This window comes from Bos taurus, chromosome 5 (assembly GCF_002263795.3).
Source record: "Bos taurus isolate L1 Dominette 01449 registration number 42190680 breed Hereford chromosome 5, ARS-UCD2.0, whole genome shotgun sequence".
Classification (NCBI taxonomy): Eukaryota; Metazoa; Chordata; class Mammalia; order Artiodactyla; family Bovidae; genus Bos; species Bos taurus.
The window spans coordinates 8,506,684-8,532,029 of record NC_037332.1 but is presented as its reverse complement, the minus strand read 5'-3'; the positions used below and the strand labels follow the sequence as shown (position 1 = coordinate 8,532,029).

General features: G+C 37.7%; 1 protein-coding gene across 8 annotated transcripts in view; it reads right to left on the bottom strand.

Moving 5' to 3' along the window:
- The window catches only part of SYT1 (synaptotagmin 1), a 608,923-nt gene that overhangs the window by 518,175 nt on the left and 65,402 nt on the right, over positions 1-25,346 (bottom strand). The window contains exon 1 of one of the 8 annotated variants that reach the window (XM_059886097.1): positions 17,785-17,869. The gene's annotated coding sequence lies outside the window, so the exon portion shown is untranslated. 8 annotated transcript variants of the gene reach the window in all.

Sequence of the window (25,346 nt, the reverse complement as noted above, 5' to 3'; positions counted from 1 at the left end):
AGGGCTGATCAGAAACTGTTTCTACTGTTTCTCCATCTATTTGCCATGAAGTGATGGGACCGGATGCTATGATCTTAGTTTTCTGAATATTGAGCTTTAAGCCAACTTTCACTCTCCTCTTTCACTTTCATCAAAAGGCTCTTTAGTTCCTCCTCACTCTCTGCCATAAGGGTGGTATCTTCTGCATATCTGAGGTTATTGACATTTCTCCCAGCAATCTTGATTCCAGCTTGTGCTTCTTCCAGCCCAGTGTTCCTCATGATGTACTCTGCATAGAAGTTAAATAAGCAGGGAGACAATATACAGCCTTGATGTACTCCTTTTCCTATTTGGAACCAGTCTGTTGTTCCATGTCCAGTTCTAACTGTTGCTTCCTGACCTGCATACAGGTTTCTCAAGAGGTAGGTCAGGTGGTCTGGTATTGATGGGAGAAATATCAATAACCTCAGGTATGCAGATGACACCACACTTATGGCAGAAAGTGAAGAAGAACTAAAAAGCCTCTTGATGAAAGTGAAAGAGGAGAGTGAAAAGTTGGCTTAAAGCTCAACATTCAGAAAACTAAGATCATTGTATCCGGTCCCATCACTTCATGGCAAATAGATGGGGAAGCAGTGGAAACAGTGGCTGACTTTATTTCTCTGGGCTCCAAAATCATTGCAGATGGTGAATGAAGTCATGAAGTTAAAAGGCACTTACACTTGGAAGGAAAGTTATGACCAACCTAGATAGCATATTAAAAAGCAGAGACAGTACTTTGTCAACAAAGGTCCGTCTAGTCAAGGCTATGGTTTTTCCAGTAGTCATGTATGGATGTGAGAGTCAGACTATAAAGAAAGCTAAGCACCGAAGAATTGATGCTTTTGAACCATGGTGTTGGAGAAGACACTTGAGAGTCCCTTGGACTGCAAGGAGATCCAACCAGTCCATCCTAAAGGAGATCAGTCCTTAGTGTTCATTGGAAGGACTGATGTTGAAGCTGAAACTCCAATACTTTGGCTCCCTGATGCTAAGAGCTGACTTATTTGAAAAGACCCTGATGCTGGGAAGGAGAAGTGGGTGGCAGAGTATGAGATGGTTGGATGGCATCACTGATTCAATGGACATGAGTTTGAGCAAACTCTGGGAGATGGTGAAGGACAGGGAGGCCTGGTGTGTTGCAGTCCATGGAGTCACAAACTGAGCGACTGAACTGATCAGAAACTGTTAGAACCTAAATTTCACTAGAATTTATGTTATATTATATTTATATATGTTATCATACTTCAGAAAGGGATAGTTTAAATGAAATATGGTGCATCCATTTAACGAAACATAGTAGTGTCAAAATTATAAAGTAGGCTCCTATGAATGCACACATTACTTACATCTTATATGACTGGTAAAATATTAACCTGAAGAATATTATAAAAAACACATTAATGTAAATATACATATATATGTATATTTATTTATTTATGTATTTTGAAAAGTATGAAAGGATTCACACCAAACTGAAAATTTTAGTTACTTTTAGCAGCTGTCATTCCAGAAAGGCTTTACATTTTCTCCTTTGTGTTTTTAAAATATCTGAGAGTTATGATTTCACAGAAAAATGCTGAAACATTTGTAACTTTTGAAAAAAATAATGTTATTGTGCTGCTAGGCACAAACACTGATTATAATATTCATTTACACGTTTTCTGTTCCTGTTCAAGTAGAGGCAAATTCATATCCCAAATGTTTTTATAGTTCAGATAATTCAGTGTAATTTAGGTTGCCCAGTCTCACCTCTGTGCCCTGTTCAGGCTAACGGGAGGGAAACTTCTTATCTATTGTCTCTAGAGCCTCTGTTTTTCTCAAATTCTTCCTTTTCAATGTGAGGCATAAGCCTAAAAGAGGGATTTGAAAGCCTGATGTATTTTTTTCACTCAGAAATGAATTTCCCTACCTGGTTCCTTTTAATTTTCTTCTTTTAGAGAGACTTATTTTTGCTATAACCCATCTTAGATACTTCCCTTATAGCAATCACTCAGAAACACCTGTCACTGTCAGTCAATCATGGGAATACAGACACTTAAAAGTGAATTATAAGTGAAATGGTGTTGTGATTGAAGTTTCTCAAACTGGGTATTATTTAAGGTTTTGAAAACTCAGCTGTATTATTTTGTGACAATTCATACCTTCTAAACTCACTTGGAACTATCTTGAAACCAATGGATACATTTTACTCATTATCATAGCTCTGCAAATATGACTTGGTATCATTTTAGGAAAATAAACTTTGCTTCACATTCATTATTAATGGTGAATCTTGACTATTCATAAATCTATTTATTAGTATTCCTGCAAGTATTCTGTACTTCCTCTACACCTAAAGCAACTAGAAAAGGAAGAAATGAAGAACCCCATGGTTAGTGGAGGGAAAGAAATCTTAAAAATCAGGGCAGAAATAAATGCAAAAGAAATAAAAGAGACCATAGCAAAAATCAACAAAGCCAAAAGCTGGTTCTTTGAAAGGATAAATAAAATTGACAAACCATTAGCCAGACTCATCAAGAAACAAAGGGAGAAGAATAAAATCAACAAAATTGGAAATGAAAATGGAGAAACCATGACAGACAACACAGAAATACAAAGGATCATAAGAGACTATATCAGTAACTATATGCCAATAAAATGGACAACTTGGAAGAAATGGACAAATTCTTAGAAAAGTACAACTTTCCAAAACTGGACCAGGAAGAAATAGAAAATCTTAACAGGCCCATCACAAGCATGGAAATTGAAACTGTAATCAGAAATCTTCCAGTAAACAAAAGCCCAAGACCAGACAGCTTCTCAGCTGAATTTTACCAAACATTTAGAGAAGAGTTAACACCGATCCTACTCAAACTCTTCCAGAAAATTGCAGAGGAAGGTAAACTTCCAAACTCATTCTCTGAGGCCACCATCACCCTAATACCAAAACCTGACAAAGATGCCACAAAAAAGAAAACTACAGGCCAATAACACTGATGAACATAGATGCAAAAATCCTTAACAAAATTCTAGCAAACAGAATCCAACAACATATTGAAAAGACCATGCATCATGATCAAGTGGGCTTTATCCCAGGGATGCAAGGATTCTTCAATATCCACAAATCAATCAATGTAATACACCACATTAACAAATTGAAAGATTAACAACCATACGATTATCTCAATAGATGCAGAGAAAGCCTTTGACAAAACTCAACATCCATTTATGATAAAAACCCTTCAGGAAGCAGGAATAGAAGGAACATAGCTCAACATAATAAAAACTATATATGACAAACCCACAGCAAACATTATCCTCAATGGTGAAAAACTGAAAGCATTTCCCCTAAAGTCAGGAAAAGACAAGGGTGCCCACTCTCACCACTACTATTCAACATAGTTTTGGAAGTTTTGGCCACAGAAATCAGAGCAGAAAAAGAAATAAAAGGAATCCAGATTGGACAAGAAGTAGTAAAACTCTCACTGTTTGCAGATAACATGATCCTCTTCATAGAAAACCCTAAAGACTCCACCAGAAAATTACTAGAGCTAATCAATGAATAAACTCAAATGGATTAAAGATCTAAATGTAAGACCAGAAACTACAAAACACCTAGAGGAAAACATAGGCAAAACACTCTACGACATAAACCACAGCAGGGTCCTCTATGACCCACCTCCCAGAGTATTGGAAATAAAAGCAAAAATAAACAAATGGGACCCAATTAAACTTAAAAGCTTTTGCACAACAAAGGAAACTATAAACAAGGGAAAAGACAGCCTTCAGAATGGGAGAAAATAATACCAAACGAAGCAACTGACAAAGAATTAATCTCAAAAATATACAAGCAACTCCCACAGCTCAATTCCAGAAAAATAAATGACCCAATCAAAAAATGGGCCAAAGAACTAAACAGACAATTCTCCAAAGAACGCATACAGATGGCTAACAAACACATGACAAGATGCTCAACATCACTCATTATCAGAGAAATGCAAATCAAAACCACTATGAGGTACCATCTCATGCCAGTCAGAATGGCTACTATCCAAAAGTCTATAAGCAATAAATGCTGGAGAGGGTGTGGAGAAAAGGGAACACTCTTACACTGTTGGTGGGAATGCAAACTAGTACAGCCACTATGGAGAACAGTGTGGAGATTCCTTAAAAAAATGGAAATAGAACTGCCATATGACCCAGCAATTCCACTTCTGGCATACACACTGAGGAAACCAGAATTGAAAGAGATGCTTATACTCCAATGTTCATCACAGCACTGTTTATAATAGCCAGGACACGGAAGCAACATAGATGTCCATTAGCAGACAAATGGATAAGAAAGCTATGGTACATATACACAATGGAATATTACTCAACCATTAAAAAGAATACATTTGAATCAGTTCTAATGAGGTGGATGAAACTGTAGCCTATTATACAGAGTGAAGTAAGCCAGAAAGAAAAACACCAATACAGCATATTAATGCATATATATGGAATCTAGAAAGATGGTAATGATAACCCTGTATGCGAGACAGCAAATGAGACACAGATGTATAGAACAGTCTTTTGGACTCTGTGGGAGAGGGCAAGGGTGGGATGATTTGGGAGAATGGTATTGAAACATGGATATTTTCATATGTGAAATAGATCGCCAGTCCAGGTTCGATGCAGGATACAGGATGCTTGGGGCTGGTGCACTGGGATGACCCAGAGGGATGGGATGGGGAGGGAGGTGGGAGAGGGGTTCAGGATGGGAAACACATGTACACATGGCTGATTCATGAAAATGTATGACAAAAACCACTACAATATTGTAAAGTAACTAGCCTCCAATTAAAATAAAAAATTATATATATATATATACATATAAAACTGCTTCACATTCATTATTAATGGTGACATCTTGACTAGTCATACAATCTATTTATCAGTATTGCTCCAAGTATTCTGTACTTCCAAACATATCTTCTATAGGAAAACTATTAAGACATTCTTTCCAGTATTTTTATGTCTATGGTTCCAAAAATAACTGTTCCCATGTTAGCCCAGGGATATACCACGTCTTTCTTATTATCATAGTTCTTGGCTTGGAGAGGTCATAGCCAATCACTACCTGCTGGTATAAAGAAAATGACTGAATTCAGTGGGACTAAAAATGAGGTGACCTTATTTGAGAATCTGGAATTTTACAACTGACGTACTATAATGTAAGGGGCCCTGCTATCCACTCTAGGAAAAAGGGATTCTAATTTAAACTAGGTAGGGAACATATATTTGAGATGCCAAACTGGAGATATCACGCCTTTAGTATCAGTGCATGCTATGGAAGGACCTCTGCAGTGACTATACAAGTCTCTGTCTGTCTGTGGACACAATCGTGCTTTCGGCACAAGGAGAATGAAGGGAATGTATGCTACTTAAAATGCTAATGTGCTCAGTCTAATTTAAAGTGCTGATAAGTCTATGAAAGTCTATGATAAGATGAATGGGAAATAAATTCTTGACCAGATTAGAATCTTGAAGAAACTGTCAGTCAAACACTACTTGTCATGCGTTGAGTTGATTAAATTCATATAATCTTATACATACATGAATATAATGAATGCAAATTTTACTCCATGAAGCCCAAATTAATAAACAGAATGAATATAACTTCATTTCATAGAATTATACAGAACAGATATAAAATGGCCAACAATTCAAGTATATTATATCTTTGGAATGTTTATCATTAATAACAGTATATTTTCATTAAAATATGGGTTGTGAACTATGCTAAATACTGCAGGCATCATTAATTTTCTGTCACAGTATATAATAAAATTTAAAAAGGCAGTAAGTGACCTGACACAAGTCTTTCTTACCAGCCAGCTGTTAATTTCTAGATGAAATAATACATTCTCTCAATTATGTTTTGCCTGGGAATAAAGAAAGCAATATGACTAAACAAGAAAATTAAATATGTCATTAATTGTAGGAAATGTTATTCCATGACTAATTCCCTCATTTTGAGAGCCTTCAGTATAATTAGTTGTGGTAATACTTACTTAAAAAATTATCTGAGAAGTGCTGTTCTCACTTTTCTTAATTAAGTGGTTAAAATAATCTATAAGACCTTTCATGTATTATATTTGAATCCTTCTCTATCACTACTGTTAAATTTATTCATTTTTATATTCGCTTTCTATGGCTCTTTAAAAGTTCCAAAAAAAAAATGAACTTGAAAATTTTACCTGATATTTTAAAACACTACTTGACTATGGGGGCTTTTTAAGATTAAAATATAAAGTACTTATTAAGACTGCTTTGTTAAGATTGGTTTATATAAAAAAGACCTAGTTAACTTATCCATATAGGAGGAAGAGAAAAATAGCTCTAATGCTATCACTTTTTAGACAATATTTCTTGCAACAAGTCCAGGCTTTGCTACATTAGTGAAAATCTCCTAAGCAGTTCAATAAAGAACAACAATAATTTTAATAAACCATAGAAATAAAAAACCAAGCAAAATGGGTATCATTCTCTAAAGCCCCACCATCTGTATGAACCCTTTCTGTGGCCTGTCAGCAGTGAGAAATGATTAGCCTCAGCAATAGAAATTTTAGCACATATTTAACATTTTAATCTCTTACTTTCCCTTATGTGACTCTATTTTGCTTTTTAGATTCAAAGTTTTGCCAGACACTGTTTCATCTGGTTGAATTTGATAGTCTGTATGAGCAGTTCATGACTCTAACTAAAATTGTTTGGCTTGTTTCACAGAAAAGTCTCAATTCATCAGCCACGAGGTTTCCAATTCCAGGTCATAGTGTATAATCTAGGCTAAATGTGAGTGATGTTTCTTTCAAGAAAAGGACTTCGCCAGTAAAAAAATCTCCAAGGCAATCATTTCCTTCTGCATTTTTTGGTATATTGTCACTTTGCCAAATTGCAGCCAGAAGAGAAGATAAAGAATTGAGCAGTGCATACAGACATCACCGTCTAAACCACCTTCTTGAAGGTTAATTCCTAAACCTATAACATTCCTGCTGTTTGCCAGGAAAGTAGGACTCCAGGGCAGAAGAGGAAGGAACCAAGCTGATGGGGAAAAGTGGCTGCAAATCTTTCAGAAATAGTAAAAATAGCAACAACAACAAAAAAAGATCTCACGTGGTAGTCTATCACAATATACAAACCATCCGTAGCTAATAAGTAAGTGTGGTGAAACGTTTTGGAAATAAAACTTGCAGAGTCTTCTTTTTTCAGTAGATGTAAATAATTTTTTTTATATTCTTTATACTATGAGGCAGACTCAAAACAAATAAATATTTCTTTTTCTATGTGTTGATCAAAGCCAGGGCTTTTGTTTGTTCACCCTAAAGTAGAGATATTCTAACTCAGAATTTAATGACTTTCCAATTTGGTGAGTAAAAGTATCATTAAACAAGTACTTACTACATATTTAGTGTAAGATGTCATGGGCACTATAGAGTTACTGAGTCTAACGGTTTTAAGGGTAGGTCCTCAGATGGTAAAGAAACTGCCTGCAATGTAGGAGACCTTGGTTCGAACCCTGGGTCGGGAAGATCCCCTGAAGAAGGGAATGGCTACCCACTCCAGTATTCTTGCCTGGAGAATTCCATAGACAGAGGAGCCTGGTGGGTTACAGTCCATGGTGTTGCAAAGAGTTGGACATGACTAAGCAATTAATGCAAACACACACACACACACACACACACACACACACCCGTTTTATAAATACAAGCTTTTACCCATTAAGTATTATTAGATACAGAAACTCTGTGTTCCTTTTCCTACTTTGTCTCCAGTGAGGATATGCCTAGCACATACAAGACACCCAGTAAATTCTTGTAGAAGGAATAAATGTGTCCCCTCCTTGTAGAATCTGTTGGGAATTTTCTTTTCCTTCAGATTTTAAACATTTTACTGAAAAATACATGAAAACATTTTTATGTTAGAATTCTCTTAACATATAAATATACAGAATTCTCTAGTATGTAAATGGAAATCTGCTGTAACATGACATACCTGGGTTATAGCCTAAAAGCTTTTGTATGGATATGACTACCTTACAAAGGAAAAAGGTTCTGAGTTTCTCTTTGAACAAGCCTAGTGGTGATATTCAAGAGGAAGTCACCTACTTTGAACTAAATTTCTTGTATTCCTCCTCCAATCTTCTCCCACAAGGCTAAGAAATATTAGAAAAAATAGAAAAGCCAAGAAAGACTGCCTCCAGTTCCAGGTGGGATATGGCTGTGGGAGAGAGAACAGAGGACTAAGGGCGGACAGGGCACAATTCCCCATCATTTACTCTCTCTCTCCAAACAGAAGTGATTGCCATTAATATCATTAGATCTGTGCCCAAACCCACGTTATTAGCAAAGCACAATGCTAATGTGACCAGATGATCACCAAAGACTGATGTCTTCATGTGCGTTTCACATAAGCACTGCTGGTCTCATTTCCTCAACGGGGGGTCGGGGGGTGGAGGGAAGGCCTTGCTTGGTAATGCCTGCCTAAGCACATCACCAAATAACCAGAAATTGTGCCAACTACCTGTGGTGGATTCATTTTGATATTTGGCAAAACTAATACAATTATGTAAAGTTTAAAAATAAAATAAAATTAAAAAAAAAATAAAAAGGAAAAATAGACCATCACATAACACATAAGTTAGACATGTAAGACTATATATGTATGTACACATATGGATAATATATGTATATCATATGAAATAGTCTCTTACATTATGAAACAAATCCAACAGCTATATTACTGTGTTATTTCCAAATTCCTTTTTCTCTCACAAATGTCTGACTGAGCACTCTTTTTAACTTGCTTTAAGAAACTGTCAAAGGAGAATTAATGTGGTGGTAATGAACTAATGAAGTGATAGAAGCTGTCATTGTTCATTATTTTTCATGTACATATAACCAGATTTTGGCATACAGAAATTGCGGTGAAAATTTTATTTTGAATTTGAGTAGTGACTATAACATATTAAGTTTCCCTAAAACTCTGCAGATTACTTGGACTAATCCTCTAATCTAACTTGAAAGATTACTTTAAGGTTTTTGAATGCTACTGATTTACCAGAGGCTTCATGAACCATGACCTTTTTCTTTAGGAAAAGTGTATTTAAAAAATAAAATTGAGCTCCAAGCAACCATCCCCAAATTTTCTGTTGTAGACTAATTTTGTCACATCAAATTTTACCTGAAGAAAGTGGAACATTAATGAAACTTGGAAATATGATTTACTTTGTTCTTATGATATTTGACCTCTATAAAATAAAAAAGGAGCCTTGAAAATGAAATAAAAGAAACAATGTGGGAATAGAGAAAAGAAATCAGCCAAAAGACTTACCATTTCTCATGATTGTCCTTACCTGCACTGAGGACAGATATAATAAAGCAAAATAGCTTCAACTAGATTTCAAAAAAAATATTAAAAACCAGCATATGCTAAGAAATGACTTAATACAGAGAATTGTGTTAAGCCTGACAACTAGCATTCAAGGACTTCTCATTAAGGTGGAGAGATGTCAAAAGCTTCTTAATACAGCTATCTATATCCATATTATAGATTTATATATGTTAATATCCTCAGTTCAGTTCAGTTCAGTGGCTCAGTTGTGTCCAACTCTTTGAGACCCCACGAACCACAGCACGCCAGGCCTCCCTGTCCATCACCAACTCCCGGAGTTCACCCAAACCCATGTCCATTGAGTCAGTGATGCCATCCGACCATCTCAACCTCTGTCGTCCCCTTCTCCTCCTGCCTTCAATCTTTCCCAGCATGGGGGTCTTTTCAAATGAGTCAGTTCTTCGCATCAGGTGGCCAAAGTATTGGTGTTTCAGCTTCAACATCAGTCCTCCCTTACTAAGGAGCCAAAACTAAATGACAGATGGATATTGAGATTAGTAAAATTTTAGGGGCTTCCATGGTAGCTCAGCTGGTAAAGAATCTGCCTGCAATGCAGGAGACCCCTGTTCTCTTCCTGGGTCGGGCATTTCCCCTGGAGAAGGGATAGGTTACACACTCCATTATTTTTGGGCTTCCCTGGTGGCTCAGATGGTAAAGACTCTGCCTGTAATGCAGGAGACCTGGGTTTGATCCCTGATTTGGGAAGATTCCCTGGAGGAGGGCACAGCCAACCACACCAGTATTCTTGTCTGGAAAATCCCATGGACAGAGGAGCCTGGCCATCTACAGTACATGCGGTCACAAAGGGTCAGACATGACTGAGCAACTAAACATACAGCACGATTTCAGGAAGGAAGTAGACATTGATCTGGACTTTTAAGATCCAACATAAGAAATACTAAAAAGGACAGTCATTTTGACCATCACTGCCTTCTACTGTTAATCTCAGGGTTGCAGGAGACTGTTGTATGATGCTTATATCATGCTTGTGATAATAAATAATAACCTCTTTCTGAACACTTGTTGCTGCTGCTGCTAAGCCGCTTCAGTCATGTCCGCCGACTCTGCGCGACCCCATAGACAGCAGCCCACCAGGCTCCCCTATCCCTGGGATTCTCCAGGCAAGAACATTGGAGTGGGTTGCCATTTCCTCCTCCAATGCATGAAAGTGAAAAGTGAAAGTGAAGTTGCTCCGTCGTGTCCAACTCTTTGCTACCCCATGGACTGCAGCCCACCAGGCTCTTCCGTCCATGGGATTTTCCAGGCAAGAGTCCTGGAGTGGGGTCCAAGTCACATTTGCAATATTCTTAGTAAGTGCAGAAAGTGAATCCAGGGTTCCTATTGCTTTCATGTAACCTGAATGCCTGTGTGGAGGTTGGTTTAGGCTGGAGTTAGTTTCTCCTAGAGGAAAGGGACTGGATTAAGTATCTGGAGATCCTTCCAGCTGTGTAATTATTTTGTATTGATTTTAATTATCCACAAAGCATGAAACTGCTGAGAGCTCTGATTCCAAAGCTACTACCTAAATGTTGCAGAGTCCTACTCTTTCCCCTGCTAATTCAGTTCCCCTGTCTTTACGGGAAAATTAATGCTGCAGATAAAGCTTTAGGTAGCATTTGTCTTTTAACAGTGAAAATAAAGAACTGAAATTCCTAACAGTAAGATTCAACTTTAGAAGCTTCCTGTGTAAGTTCAAAAGGTGACTTTGATCCCAGGTGTCTAGAAAAACAAGAATATGAAAAGCCACATTCTCTTTAATAACGCATAGTTCACATTTACATTTAAATGAAATATCCTTTGAAATGCTTTCTTTTACATCAAACTATTCAACAGCTGACTTTATAAAACAGTTTTTTTTTTTTTTTTAAACCTAGTTAGAAGTTTCTTGCCACGGTAAGAAATTCAGCAGTACCACAGATCTTAAGGCATTCCATATGTTGTCATTCTTTACTTGCTCAGTTGTATCCAACTCGCTTGCGACCCCATGGACTGTAGCCTGTCAGGTCCTCTGTCCATGGAATTCTCCAGGCAAGAATACTGGAGTGGGTTACCATTTCCTCCTCCAGGAGATATTCCTGACCCAGGGATTGAACATGCGTCTCCTGCACTGGCAGGTGGATTCTTTACCTACTGAACCCCAGGGAAGCCCACATATGTCTACATCATTCAGCAACTGCCTGATGGACGCTCTCCTGAAGCAACAGATGTTTACACACAAAACATTCTTTTTTTTTTTTTTCTATAAATTCTGAGATCTACCAAGAATAGCATTAGCCAAAACACTGTTTCATTTTAGTGATTCTTCAGTAAGGTATCCTTGATTTTTGGCAATTTCTAATCTGCTAATTTGTTATCATTAGGATCTACAAAAACAACCTAGGTGTGAGTTACACAAAGATAGCAGCTGTTCCCATAATGTTACTGTGGCAGAGTTACACCGTCTGGATAGCTTAGATTTATGCCTGTGGTCCAATCTGTCAACTTCTTTCAAAATTATTTTTTAATTTGTGTTATGAGTAAATCATGAATGATGAGTCACAGGACTTCATAACATTTACTTTACTGATGAAATATTCTTTTCTAGTAAGCCTGGCATGCTTATGTGTATGTGTATCTGTGTGTACATTTTAGGATCTTTTTTTTTAATTTCCTTGCACCTGTGCAAATAGATGGAGGGTCATTATCCTAGGTGCTATGACCACAGAAGTCACAGAGTAAAAAAGGCATTATAATAGCAACAAAACACTCCAGAAGTAAATCTAGTGAACTGTGGCTAATTCATAGTTTATGGTGAGGTTTCCTTATCAGTGGAGCCACATTTCTCAATTCCTTTTCCACAACTAGCTTTATCCTATTAAACCCAGAGAGAAGGTTGAGTCTTCAGACATGGCTGACTGAGTACTAGCATGATTAGGACTTACTTCTTGAAGGCTGTCTGATGTTATATATTGATTTTGTGTCCTATTTTCCTAAAGAACAAGTGCCAAAGGAGAAACAAATAGAAGGAAAAGATGGAAAGGAAGAGTGAGGGGAGAGATGCCAACGATTCAGCTGCTGTAAGAATGGCAGAAAGAAAGAAGAAAAGACAGGAGTGCAAAAATGACTTTTAGTCCTTGCTCTGATTCTTTCAGTTATAGTTCAAAGACTCCCAGTTCCAAATCTTTGTATCTACTGTTAACTGCCTCACCTTCACCTCCCCTCACACGGTCAGCATCACATTAGCTCCATAAAATTATCTCAGCAATCCCAGTCACATCTGCGCTTTCCCCAGTAACTGGAAAATCATATTTAATTACCCTCAATCGCATTCAAAATATAGGTATTAGAGACCTTTAGCTTTCAGAGAACCAAGAATTAGCTAAGTAGTTCTTTTTTATCAACATTTTAATGTTTTATTTTATTCTGAATAATGTTTCAGCTTTAGAGGACTACAGAATTTTCCAGAAAATAAGGCTTTTTGTTTAAAAGGTTCTGAAGGAGGATGAGAATTTATAATTATTACTAACTCCTTAGAAGATGGCATAAAAACACTTTATCTTTTAATTCCAGTTTGAAGGTAAGAAGCTGCTCATAAAAGAAGGTTATTCTATTTAAGTAATTGTTCAGCACAACTTACCTTAATTTACTTGTCTTTGTAAAATAACCACATCTCTCTTATATGCATCATGATGGTTCGTTCAATACAAGTACTAAAAATACTACTACTAATTATATTTCTGTGATAATCCTCTATGTAATTCCAATAATTCAAGGTATTGCATTATTGTTTGTTACTAGGATAAATATCTCTTTTATTCTCAAATTATAATATTTAAAAGCTCCAAAGGCATCCTCTCAAGAAATAAGTAGTTGGTAACAGAATAAAGAAGGGTATCAAAGCATTCTCATTGTTCTTTCCCTTTTCCAAAAGTCCAAATGAGTCACACCCATAGGTCCAGAATCAAAGACTCTTGGAGATGAAGTCCAAACTCTAATATAATCACAACATAATATACCACTCAAGTTGGTCCCCCTCAGCTTGACTAAACTTTACACAGTTTTCTTCCTGACTTGAAGCTGTCTTTGAAGCTATATCTCAAAGTTATTGTCCCTTTATCTCTCTTTTACTACTTGTACCATGCATGCACACAGTCCGACTCTGCGACCCCATGGACTGGAGCCTGCCAGTCTTTTCTGTCCATGGGATTTCCCAGACAAAAATACTGGAGTGGGTTGCCATTTCCTTCTCCAGGGGATTTTCCTGACCCAGAGATTGAAATTCCATCTTTTGTGTCTCCTGAATAGGCAGGCAGATTTTTTTTTTTTTTTTTTTAACTATCGGTGCCATCTGGGAAGTCCTTTAGAAAATATATCATTGTAAAATCTTTCTCTGCTTCTGTGAAATGTAAATATCTTTAAAATGTTCTTGCCAGTTTTACAGCCCAGAAATGACTTGAAAGTCAACCCTTTCAAATCTAGACATCCAGGAAGACAATTGTTCAGTTGCTAAGTCACGTCTGACTCTTTGTCACCCCATGGACTGTAGGAAGACAGTACCTGTATCTTTCTGTGTCTGTAGGAAGGTAAGTCACTAAATTGATTCAGTTGTGTCTGACTCTTTGAGACCCTATGGACTGTAGCCCTTCAGGCTTCTCTGCCCATGGGGATTCTCCAGGCAGGAATACTGGAGTGGGTTGCCATGCCCTCATCCAGGGGATCTTCCCAACCCAGGGATCGAACAGGTGTCTGTCACATCTCCTGCATTGTCAGGTGGGTTCTTTACCACTGGTGCCACCTGGATAAACCCAATTAACAAACAAAGGTGGGTTGAGAGACTTCCATCCCACCTCTTAAAAATCTCCTGCCCTTGTTTTCCTTGGATTAGAGCTCAGACTGAGACTGGCCTCTCTTTCCTGTTGCCATAGCTTTGACTTAGGCTTGCTTATGAAAAGATCCCAGACTGGGTTCCATTCAGAGAAAATTATTTTCAACATCCATTAATAAAGAATTAACATTTACTATTACTTAGTAAACACAAAGGGCTTCCCTGGTGGCTCAGATGGTAGAGAATCTGCCTGCAATGCTGGAGACCTGGATTTGATCTCTGGAGGGGGAAGATCCTCTGGAGAAGGGAATGGCTACCCACTCCAGTATTCTTGCTTGGAGAATTCCATGGACAGAGGAGTCTGGTGGGCTACAGTCCATGGGGTCGCAAAGAGTCAGATATGACTGAGCAACTAACACACCCACCCACACACAGTAGACACAAAAGTTGGAAGAGACCCTGGTGCCTGGAAAGACTGAGGGCAAGAGAACAGCCGAAAGACTTTAGAGCAAGCTTCATGAATAATGTGACCGCTGCCACCCAGGAGACGAGATGTTTCTGGTGTCATCATAGGAAGGCCTAATCTCCCCATTTCTGTCCTGCTGTTCAGATACAGAATTCAAATTATCTAGGTCCAGAATGTATCATCTTTACATCTTACATTTTAAATTTATCTGATGTTCAATTTTAGTTAGTGTTTTTTTTTTTTTTTTTTTTAATTCTCCCTGCCCTTAATTCACTGGAAACGGAACCAAATCTAAATTTAAAAGTCAGGCATGATTTCTATGGCATACAAGCCAGAGTATGGTCCTTTCGTCTTTCATGGCTTGGTTACCAATACGTGAAATGACTTGTTAGAATTCACAAATTCAAGATACTCTTTCCCTCCAAGAATGTAGGCTTCCTGCAGCTGCTCCTTGGGCTTATTATATTCTCCAGTTGTATATCAACTTCAGAGGAAGTCTTACATTCTTTCTGCAGTAAATTTCAGTGTGTGTGCTCAGATGCTTAATCATGTCTGACTCTTTGCAACCTCATGGACTGTAGCCTGCCAGGCTCCTCTGTCCATGGGATTCTCCAGGCAAGAATACTGGAGTGGGTTGCCATTCCCTTCTCCAGGGCGTCTTTCTGACCCAGGGATTGAACCCACATCCCTTATGTCTCCTGCATTAGCAGGCAGGTTCTTTACCACTAGCGCCATGTGGGAAGTCTCAGTGTACCTTTTTGAAAAACAGGTCATATTAATATTTAATTATAAACATATTTAGCTACTTAGATTTCTCACTTCAATATCTAGCTTTTTTTTTTCCTTATCACATAAGCAATTAACCCATGTTTTGACTGGGTGACAGATTTTTAATTCCAGATAGGAGATAAAACCAGTGGTTTTAATATCTCAATTCCTGTTTGTTCAGATGACTTCTAGGTCTTTCACAAATGGAGTGTATTGATACCGATTTTGGGTCAGGTGGTCAAGTTAGCAACAACATTAGAAAGAGATATACTACTGCTTTTTCTCATCCACAGGATTGTCCTGAAGATCAAACATTCTATAAATTTTATTCAAACCTATTTACTCAATCAAAATGTATTCAAGGTTCTTTCACCGGAGAAACCATGGCCAATAAGAATGCAAACTATTTCCCTTATTGATTACCATCAATTTCTTCTAATAAATTTCCTGTTTCTGGAAAGAATCAAACACAAATCAGACACATTTCTTTAAATCTTAATTCCATCCCTTCCCATCTCATTTTTTTCCTCTTGAAGAAGCAAAACAAGCATTAAAAAAACTTGCCTTATAGATATGTTAAAAAATTTCTTTGATGGAAGTTTATGAGAGTATTTATAAAGTATTAAACTATCCCTAAAATGGATTGTCTCCCAGGGGATCCAAAGCATGAGGTGGAGAATGTTTGACCCTTTCTACTGTTCCAAATGGAATCTGTACTAGAAAAATTGTAATACACTTTCCCATGGTCTTAACTTGACAATTGGCAAATAAATGGTTCTTCAGGAAACAGGATATTTAAATTTTTCTAAATCCTGCTATATTGCTAGATTCAAGGATTTAGAAGCCATAAGAATAATTTTCTTGAACTACTCTTGATGCATATGACAAAATTTTTATTTATAAAGTTATATGTACTTTTTTTCAACCTTTTTCACTTTCCCTCCCCAAACTTTACTCTTCTTTCTTCAAGTCACAGTTTCTTTGAGGCTCTCTAGCTCAACCAACAAATTCTTTTGAGAACAGTCAAACTCACAGAAGTTGACACACTGGGGTCAAGATTGCTCCAAAATTCATCACATAGATTCACTTAAACTATATGCAGCTCAACTCCAGAGCATAAAATAAGATGGGAGAAGAGAGATGAGTACATTATATATGACCTACATATATCTTCATAGGCATATCCTTAATGCAAAGAAAAGTCAAAAATATTATTGAACTTGATTGGTTAAAGAAGTTCCACAAAAATCAAACAATTTTCAATGATACTAAGAGTGATGCCTGATAACCTTTATAATTATGAAAGTCTTGATATGACAGACATTTGCTTTACATAGAATTAAAAAAAATTATTTTTACATGGGCAAGACTTTCTTAATTTTGTGTTTAAGAGTTTGTTAGCCTATAATTGAAGTAAGGAAATAAAATGAATCAGCTTTAATATAAAAACTGTTTTAGCAGAATTCAATGAACTGCCTCTTATCCAAGTCAATAGAATATATAATTTTGTATAATCTTCGATTTATATTGATAAGAATCGATAGGATTTAAATTAGAACTAAGTAGAGTTCTCATATTGTTCCCTAAAGGCAACTGAAAAAAAAAAATGAGGTCAGATAAAAAAAATAAATGGTAGCTATAAAATTAAACAAAATGTTATTTCCATGTGCTGTTAGTATTTACACAAAATTTCACGTAGTAAACTTAACTTGAAGTGGATTTTCCTTTTCAAATTAAATTGAAATCAAAATATTTTAAACTGACAGCTTAATTATAAATCACATTACCACAGGGATCCTTTTAAAATTAGTATGTTTGCAAGAGTAGGCAATTTGGGGGACAAAAATAGCTTTGTGAGTGTTTTAAAACAAACACAATTGACATTCAGTATAATCTTATACAACATCGTGACATGCCTCCCACGAATACATCGGAGGAAACTGAGGAACAGAAAGCATAAAGGCAGCAGGCATATTCTCCTAGTTGCCACTACCAAGCTATTGTTCAATTACTACAATTGCTTTCTCATTAGGGGGATCATTATGCTAATAAACAAATAAATAAGAGGAAACCTAACCCAACTCTAAAATTTGGATATTCAGATTAAATTCTTAAGATATTATAGATTTGGAAGAAGAATCAAGTTTGGCCTCTCTCAATTTCACAAACAGGGGCATAAATCGAAACACCACTAAGGATAAAAGAAAAAATACAAGAAACATCTGCTTCATTGACTAGTCTAAAACCTTTCACTCTATGGATCACAACAAACTGTGGAAAATTCTGAAAGCGATGGGAATACCAGACACTTTACCTGTCTCCTGAGAAACTTGTATGCAGGTCAAGAAGCAACAGTTAGAACTGGACTTGGAACATGGACTGGTTCAAAATTGGGAAAGGGGTACGTCAAGGCTGTATATTGTTACCCTGCTTATTTAACTTATAGGCGGAGTACATCATGAGAAATGCCAGGCTAGATGACTCACAAGCTGGAATAAAGATTGCCAGGAAAAATATCAATAACTTCAGGTATGCAGATGAAACCACCCTTAGGGCAGAAAGTGAAGAAGAATTAATGAGCCTCTTGATAAAGGTGAAAGAAGAGAGTGAAAAGGCTGGCTTAAAACTCAACATTCAAAAAAATAAGATCAAGGCATCTGGTCCCATCACTTCATGGCAAATAGCTGGGGGGAAAATGGAAATAGTGACAGACTTTATTTTCTTGGTCTCCAAAATCACTGCAGTGACTGCAGCCATGAAATTAGAAGATCCTTGCTCCTCAGAAGAAAAGCCCTGACAAACCCAGACAGCATATTAAAAAGCAGAGACATCACTGCCAACAAAGGCCCATATAGTCAAAGCAACAGTATTTCCAAGTAATCACGAACGGACAAGAGAGTTGGACCATAAAGAAAGCTGAGAGCTGAAGAATTGATGTTTTTGAACTGTGGTGTTGGAGAAGATTCTCGAGAATCCTGTGGACTGCAACGAGATCAAACTAGTCAGTCCTAAAGGAAACCAACCCTGAATATTCATTGGATGGACTGATGCTGAAGCTGAAGCTCCAATAAATACTTAGGCCACTTGACGCAAAGAGCCAACTCACTGGAAAAGACCCTGATGCTGGGAAAGATTGTGGGCAGGAATAGAAGTAGGTAACGGGATGAAATGGTTGGATGGCATCATTGACTCAATGGACATGAGTTTGAGCAAACTCCAAGAGAGTAAAGGACAGGGAAGCCTGGTGTGCTGCAGTCCATGGGACCTCAAAGAATCAGACATGACTGAGTGACTGAACAAGAACAACAAACACACTGGGAGACTCAGCCACACACAGACTCAGACATGATAACGTCTATAGAATCATCTTTGTCAAGCCATGTCAAATTTTGTGAATTCCTACAGAAAGTGGCTCCAGTGCTAGCTCGTCCTACATGGATGGAGAGGTGGCTCCAGAAAATAAACTCTGCTTTTACCAACATTGCTGCTGCTGCTGCTGCTAAGTTGCTTCAGTCGTATCTGACTCTGTGCAACCCCATAGACGGCGGCCCACCAGGCTCCCCGATCCCTGGGATTCTCCAGGCAAGAGCACTGGAGTGGGGTGCCATTTCCTTCTCCAATGCATGAAAGTGAAAAGTGAAAGTGAAGTCACTCAGTCGTGTCCGACTCTTCACGACCCCATGGTCTGCAGCCTACCAGGCTCCTCCGTCCATGGGATTCTCCAGGCAAGAGTACTGGAGTGGGGTGCCATTGCTTTCTCCAACATTATCTCTCCTGAAAGCTCAGTTCTCTTTTTAGTTAGATTAGGGCAGCCACTGCATGACAGGCACACTTTGCCCCCCAGAGCTCCTCTCTAGTAAAAGGCAGCATGAGATAAATCGGCCCACCTCTACTGAAGAAAGAAGGTGCCAACAAGAGACAGAACAAGTGAAACTGGTACAAGTCTGTTAGAATTCTCAAAGCAAAACTGTGATATTAACTCCCAAGATTAACAACAAATAAGCCTCCATAATGGCCACATGCTCATTCACTCACTTCCATGGCACTGATTGGAATTCTCAAGACACGGGTTGAAGTCCTCGGTTCTATGCACAGAAGCAAGCTCCAACTGGGATCTTAGTTCAAATCTGTCTTGCACGACAACTTATGCTGTGGCTTTACTTGTTAATCACTTTAGCCTTCAGCCAATGAAGAGATAAACTGAATTCAGTAGGTCAAAAGCTGGTTGTATCACTTATACCTTCTGACTGCTCAGTCCTCTACCTGGTTGGATTAGGGTAGCCATCTGCACCCCCGCAAGAGCTCTTCTCCCTCCTACAGAGAGCTACACATCAGATCAACTCTCCCACCTCTATGACAGAAAGTAGGTGCCAGCTCTACAGCATAACAAAGTTCACAGTCTTAGAAAATATTTTCACACAGTCTTAGAAAATATTTTCATTCTGTCCTTTAGCCATTTTTAGCCTATAATAGTAACAGAGACGTCAAGCACCTTTCCCAAATCTAATGACCATTTTAGGCTTCACAGCTTAGTGCTATTTCTAAAAGTTTCTTAGTCATTAGCTCTATTTTCCCCAATTCCTGACTTTTCTGTCTTCTATGTTAATTTTTCTTTAACTTCTCACCTCCCTACTCCCAGGCTAGCATTTGGTCTTGTTTGAAAATGTTTTCTGATAAATTTCCACCTGTGCCTCCAGTTTTTCAATATCAGCTTTCCTTATAGGATTTCATTCTTTTTTTACAAATAGGTATACCTAATATGAGGAGAAGGCAATGGCACCCCACTCCAGTATTCTTGCCTGGAAAATCCCATGGATGGAGGAGCCTGGAGGGCTGCAGTCCATGGGGTCGCTGAGGGTCCGACACGACTGAGTGACTTCACTTTCACTTTTCACTTTCATGCATTGGAGAAGGAAATGGCAACCCGCTCCAGTGTTCTTGCCTGGAGAATCCCAGGGATGGGGGAGCCTGGTGGGCTGCCGTCTATGGGGTCGCACAGAGTTGGACACGACTGAAGCGACTTAGCAGCAGCAGCAGCATATCTAATATGTCTCTCTCTGAATTATCAATGAGCACCTGTAAGTCAGCATAAAACTGTACATATTTAGAATAATGAAACCAGTTTCTCATAAAGATAACCTTACATAAAAATTGGATTTCTAAAGCATCCCAAGAAATTGCTGGAGTTCAGCATACAGTTAGGGACCAAAAGCAGCCTGGTGATGACAGGAGCAAGTTCCACTCAACTCACTAGCAGTAAGGACAGAAGTGGTCACATAAGGGTATATGAGAGGTCAGAAAAGAGAAATTTTCTGGATGCGGGGTGATGTACAAAAATGAGAGGCTTTGGAAGCCCTAGCCGTGGCATGGAGAACACGTGGGTTCTGAGGGGTTCCGAGGGGCTGCTGTAGTATTGACCTCATTTAGAAGATGAGACTCAGAAATATGAAAATTGGGTAATAAACAAGCAGCAAGCATCTGTATATTGCTTAAAAAAATTCCTGTGCTGGGGGGTGGGGGTGAGAGGAAGGCTCAAGAGGGAGGGGATATATGTATACTTACAGCTGATTCCCCGTGCTGTACAGCAGAGACGGACATAGCACTGTAAAGCAAATATCCTCCAACTAAAAAAAAAATCCCTGTGACACTAAAGATATATTAATGTTTTCCTACAAATGAATCAATGTTTAGCATATCTGTGCTATAGAATCACATATTAAATTTTCCATTTGAATGAAGATATTGAACAACTCTAAGTTCACACTGCTATTAACAGATGGATAAGAAAATATGTTTCTACTCTGTCAAGAATATATAAAATATATTTAATAGTAAACATCTCAGGGAGATTATCATGTTGCTGATACCTACATGGTTATTACATTTTTGCTTTTGACATATTATCTCTATTTGCTTCTCGAAAATGATTAAGATTCATAGTTATTTTTTGTTATTTATGAATTCTCTAGAAATATACTTTTGCTTTTTGTTTCTTCCATTGCTTAGTTATGCTATCATAGTAAAATTAAATTTGATTTTAAATTTTTAATGAAGTTCAATATTTTATACATAGTCATAAAAAGAAATATACAGATGTTTTATTGAGAATATATATATTTCTCCCAATGAAAGAAACACCTTACTTTTGATCCAGAAATACTATGGCAAACCTTTAACAATGAGAAGAAATCTGTTCTCTGGCTTATTTATTGAATATCATTAATTCTGTACACATAGTAGTATCACGAGTTAAGTATGCACATAACCCATGAGAAAAATGCAGCAATATTAGATGCTTTCAGAAACAAAGCTTTTTCTTCAAAGAATTACATTAAAATAAAAGTGATTCTAATGATGTAATGCTTCCTCCCCCAACTTCCTTTGTGGTGCGTGACTTCATCTAGAAACATTAGCTCTCAGAATGAGTTAAGCATGTAATCCACTCATTTCTTGAGACACACCTAAAGAGTCTTTGTTTTAACCCAGTCTGACAATTCTAACCTTCATATAGAATTACAGCTATTTTCTTCACGTGGAAGGCACCAGTGAAACGAGGTGTTACTTTATGTTTTCTACATAACTCCTCCCATAACATTATGCTTGTCCACAGACAGTAAGCATATTCTACTTTTTAAAGTAATAAGATAGGCCATTAATTAACTGGGAAACTAAACACAATTGTGTTTTGTGAGCAACTGTGATAAGGATATCAAAATAGTCTATTCCCAGTAAGACTTAAAATATCAAAACTGGATAAGAATTGTATTTGCACAGTTGCATTCCAATTTGGTTTTGCTGATGGGAAGAAAATGAATGAAATATTTAAGCAGCGTGTAACTGAAAAGGTAAAGCAATATTATTACATGAATAGCTAGATGGGACGTTTTGGAATCTAATAGGTCCAATCTAAACATTATCTTATTTATTCAACAAAAAAGTCCTATGAAGGAAGAAGAGGGTGGGATAACTCCTCTTGAATAGAATGTCTAGTAAAATTCTAATTTTTGGAAATGGTTAATGTTTCACATATTAAAAAATAAAATAGACAACATTGCTGGCAGGGACCCAAATCTAAAAACCCAAAACAGAAATATGGACAGTCATGTGTTTGTATCAAATGAATAGCATCGCCACACTGGGTGTGGGGGAGAGGGGGAGAATGCAGGTAACTTTTAAACTGTTTGGACTTTGTATATTTGGACTGTATATCCTCAGTTTGAAGACAGAAAATTCTAAACAGCTATTAAATTCTACACAGTAGGTATCTTTTTAAAGTTTATTGGTTAATGATTTTGAAACTATTTTCTATGTGTTCTAGAATTGAACAAAAAATATATTATAGATAATGAGATCTAGATTTTGTACTGTCAGAAATGGGAGTTACAAATATGGGAAAGAGGAAAGATATAATTAACTCTATGATGGTGGTTGGAAATGAACTTGAACTTGTTTGAACCTGGACCAGCATGAATTTACAACTTTTGTGATATAAATAGGAAGCAAGAAAGGTAGGAGGGGAGGAAGAAATATATATGGATATGTATGCACATACCTATATGGTGGTACACACAGCCATCTCTGCTAAAAGCCTAGAAGTAATGACACCCAGTAGCAACATGAAGTTTACCAGGCTCTAAGCTCTTGCTTTCAAAATACCTTTCCTTCACTCATATAAACCAAGGCATTTGATGAAATTAATAGTTTCAGGAGGCAGCCAGGGAAGATAAAATGTGAGTCTGAAGTGCCTTCTTATGTCAGAAATTAGGGATGTACTCAAATAATGATGGAGTCATGTCAAAAGGATATAAGGGCCAGCTTGAGGGGGGCTCTCTCTACCCAAATCTCGGACAACCAGACCATTAAAATAAATAAGGATTTGTAAGTTTCACTAGCAAACATGTTCTTGGTAGACAGAACCTTGGCTAAGAGATGAAGTGATCTAGCTTAACATGGCCATAATGGGCCAACGTAAAGGAGCAAATGGATGTCATGTGCCTCCTGATACGATGCACTACAAAGGATGTGTCATAGCTTTGTGATCACTACTGAAAGTGCACAGGTACATCTAATTAGGAGGAAACAAAGGACAAACCTAAACTGAGAAATAGTCTGCAAACTAACTGCCCGATATTTTAAAAAAAAAAAAAAAATCCACGTCATGGAACAATACCAAGATTGAGAAACTGTTTCAGAGTAAAGGAGATTAAAGAGAGACGAAAATTGAATGCAAAGCATAAGATGGTATTTGCTTTGGAGATAAAAGACATTATTGGGACAACTACTGAAAACTGAATAAGGTCTGCAGATTAGATAATAGTATTATGACTAGTAAATGTTAATTTCCTGATTTAGGTAAGATAATGTCTTTATTTTTAGGAAATGCACACAAGTATTTAGAAAAAGGAAAGAGGAATCATGCCTGCAACTTACTCTTGAGTGGTTCAGGGCTTTAATCATATACAAAAAGAGACAGAGAGAGAAAAGGAAAAAAATAGAGGGGAGGAGGGAAGAAAGAAGAGAGAGAGAAAGGAAGGGAGAGAGACAAAGTAATAACCATTGGGGATTCCAAGTGAAGTGAAGATAGTAACTCTTTGTACTGTTCTTGCATTTTTTCCTATAACTCTGAAATTATATCAAATAAAAAATATTTTTTTAAAAAGGGAGATCTCTGGTGGCTCAGTGCTAAAGAATCCACTTGCAATATGGGAGACTGCCTGCAATGCAGGAGACACAGGTTTGATTCCTGGGTCAGGAAGATCCCCTGAAGAAGGAAATGGAAACCCTCTCCAGTATCCTTCCCTGGGAAATCTCATGGACAGAGGAGCCTGGCAGGCTACAGACCATGGGGTCGCAAGAGTTGGACATACCTTAGCAACCAAATCACCACCATTTTTAAAAAGCTCCATGATGGGCTTCCCTGGTGGTCCAGTGGTTAAGAATCTGCCTTGGAGTGCAAGAGATAACAGTTCGATCCCTGGTCCAGGAAGATCGTACATGCCTTGGGGCAGATGCGCCCATGTACCAAAACTAATGAGCCCACATTCTGGATGCTGTGAACCGCAACTACCGAGCCCACATGCCACAACTACTGAAGCCCGTGCACCTTAGATCCTGTGCTCCACAGCAAGAGAGGCTACCATGATGAGAAACTCGCACCCTGCAACCAGAGAAAGCCTGCAAGCAGCAATGAAAATTCAGCACAGTCCTAAATAAATAAATATTTAAAAAAAAAAAAAACAAGCTACAAGGATGTTAAAAAAAAAAAAAAGCTCAAGGCTTTTGAGTTCCTCTTCACTTTCTGCCATAAGGGTGGTGTCATCTGCATATCTGAGGTTATTGATATTTCTCCCGGCAATCTTGATTCCAGCTTGTGCTTCATCCAGTCCAGCGTTTCTCATGATGTACTCTGCATATAAGTTAAATAAGCAGGGTGACAATATGCAGCCTTGACGTACTCCTTTTCCTATTTGGAACCAGTCTGTTGTTCCACGTCCAGTTCTAACTGTTGCTTCCTGACCTGCATATAGGTTTCTCAAGAGGCAGGTCAAGTGGTCTGGTATTCCCATCTCTTTCAGAATTTTCCACAGTTTATTGTGATCCACACAGTCAAAGGTTTTGGCATCATCAATAAAGCAGAAATAGATGTTTTTCTGGAACTCTTGATTTTTCGATGATCCAGCAGATGTTGTCAATTTGATCTCTGGTTCCTCTGCCTTTTCTAAAACCAGCTTGAACATCTGGAACTTCACGGTTCATGTATTGCTGAAGCCTGGCTTGGAGAATTTTGAGCATTACTTTACTAGCTTGTGAGATGAGTGCAACTGTGCGGTAGTCTGAGCATTTTGGGGCATTGCCTTTCTTTGGGATTGGAATGAA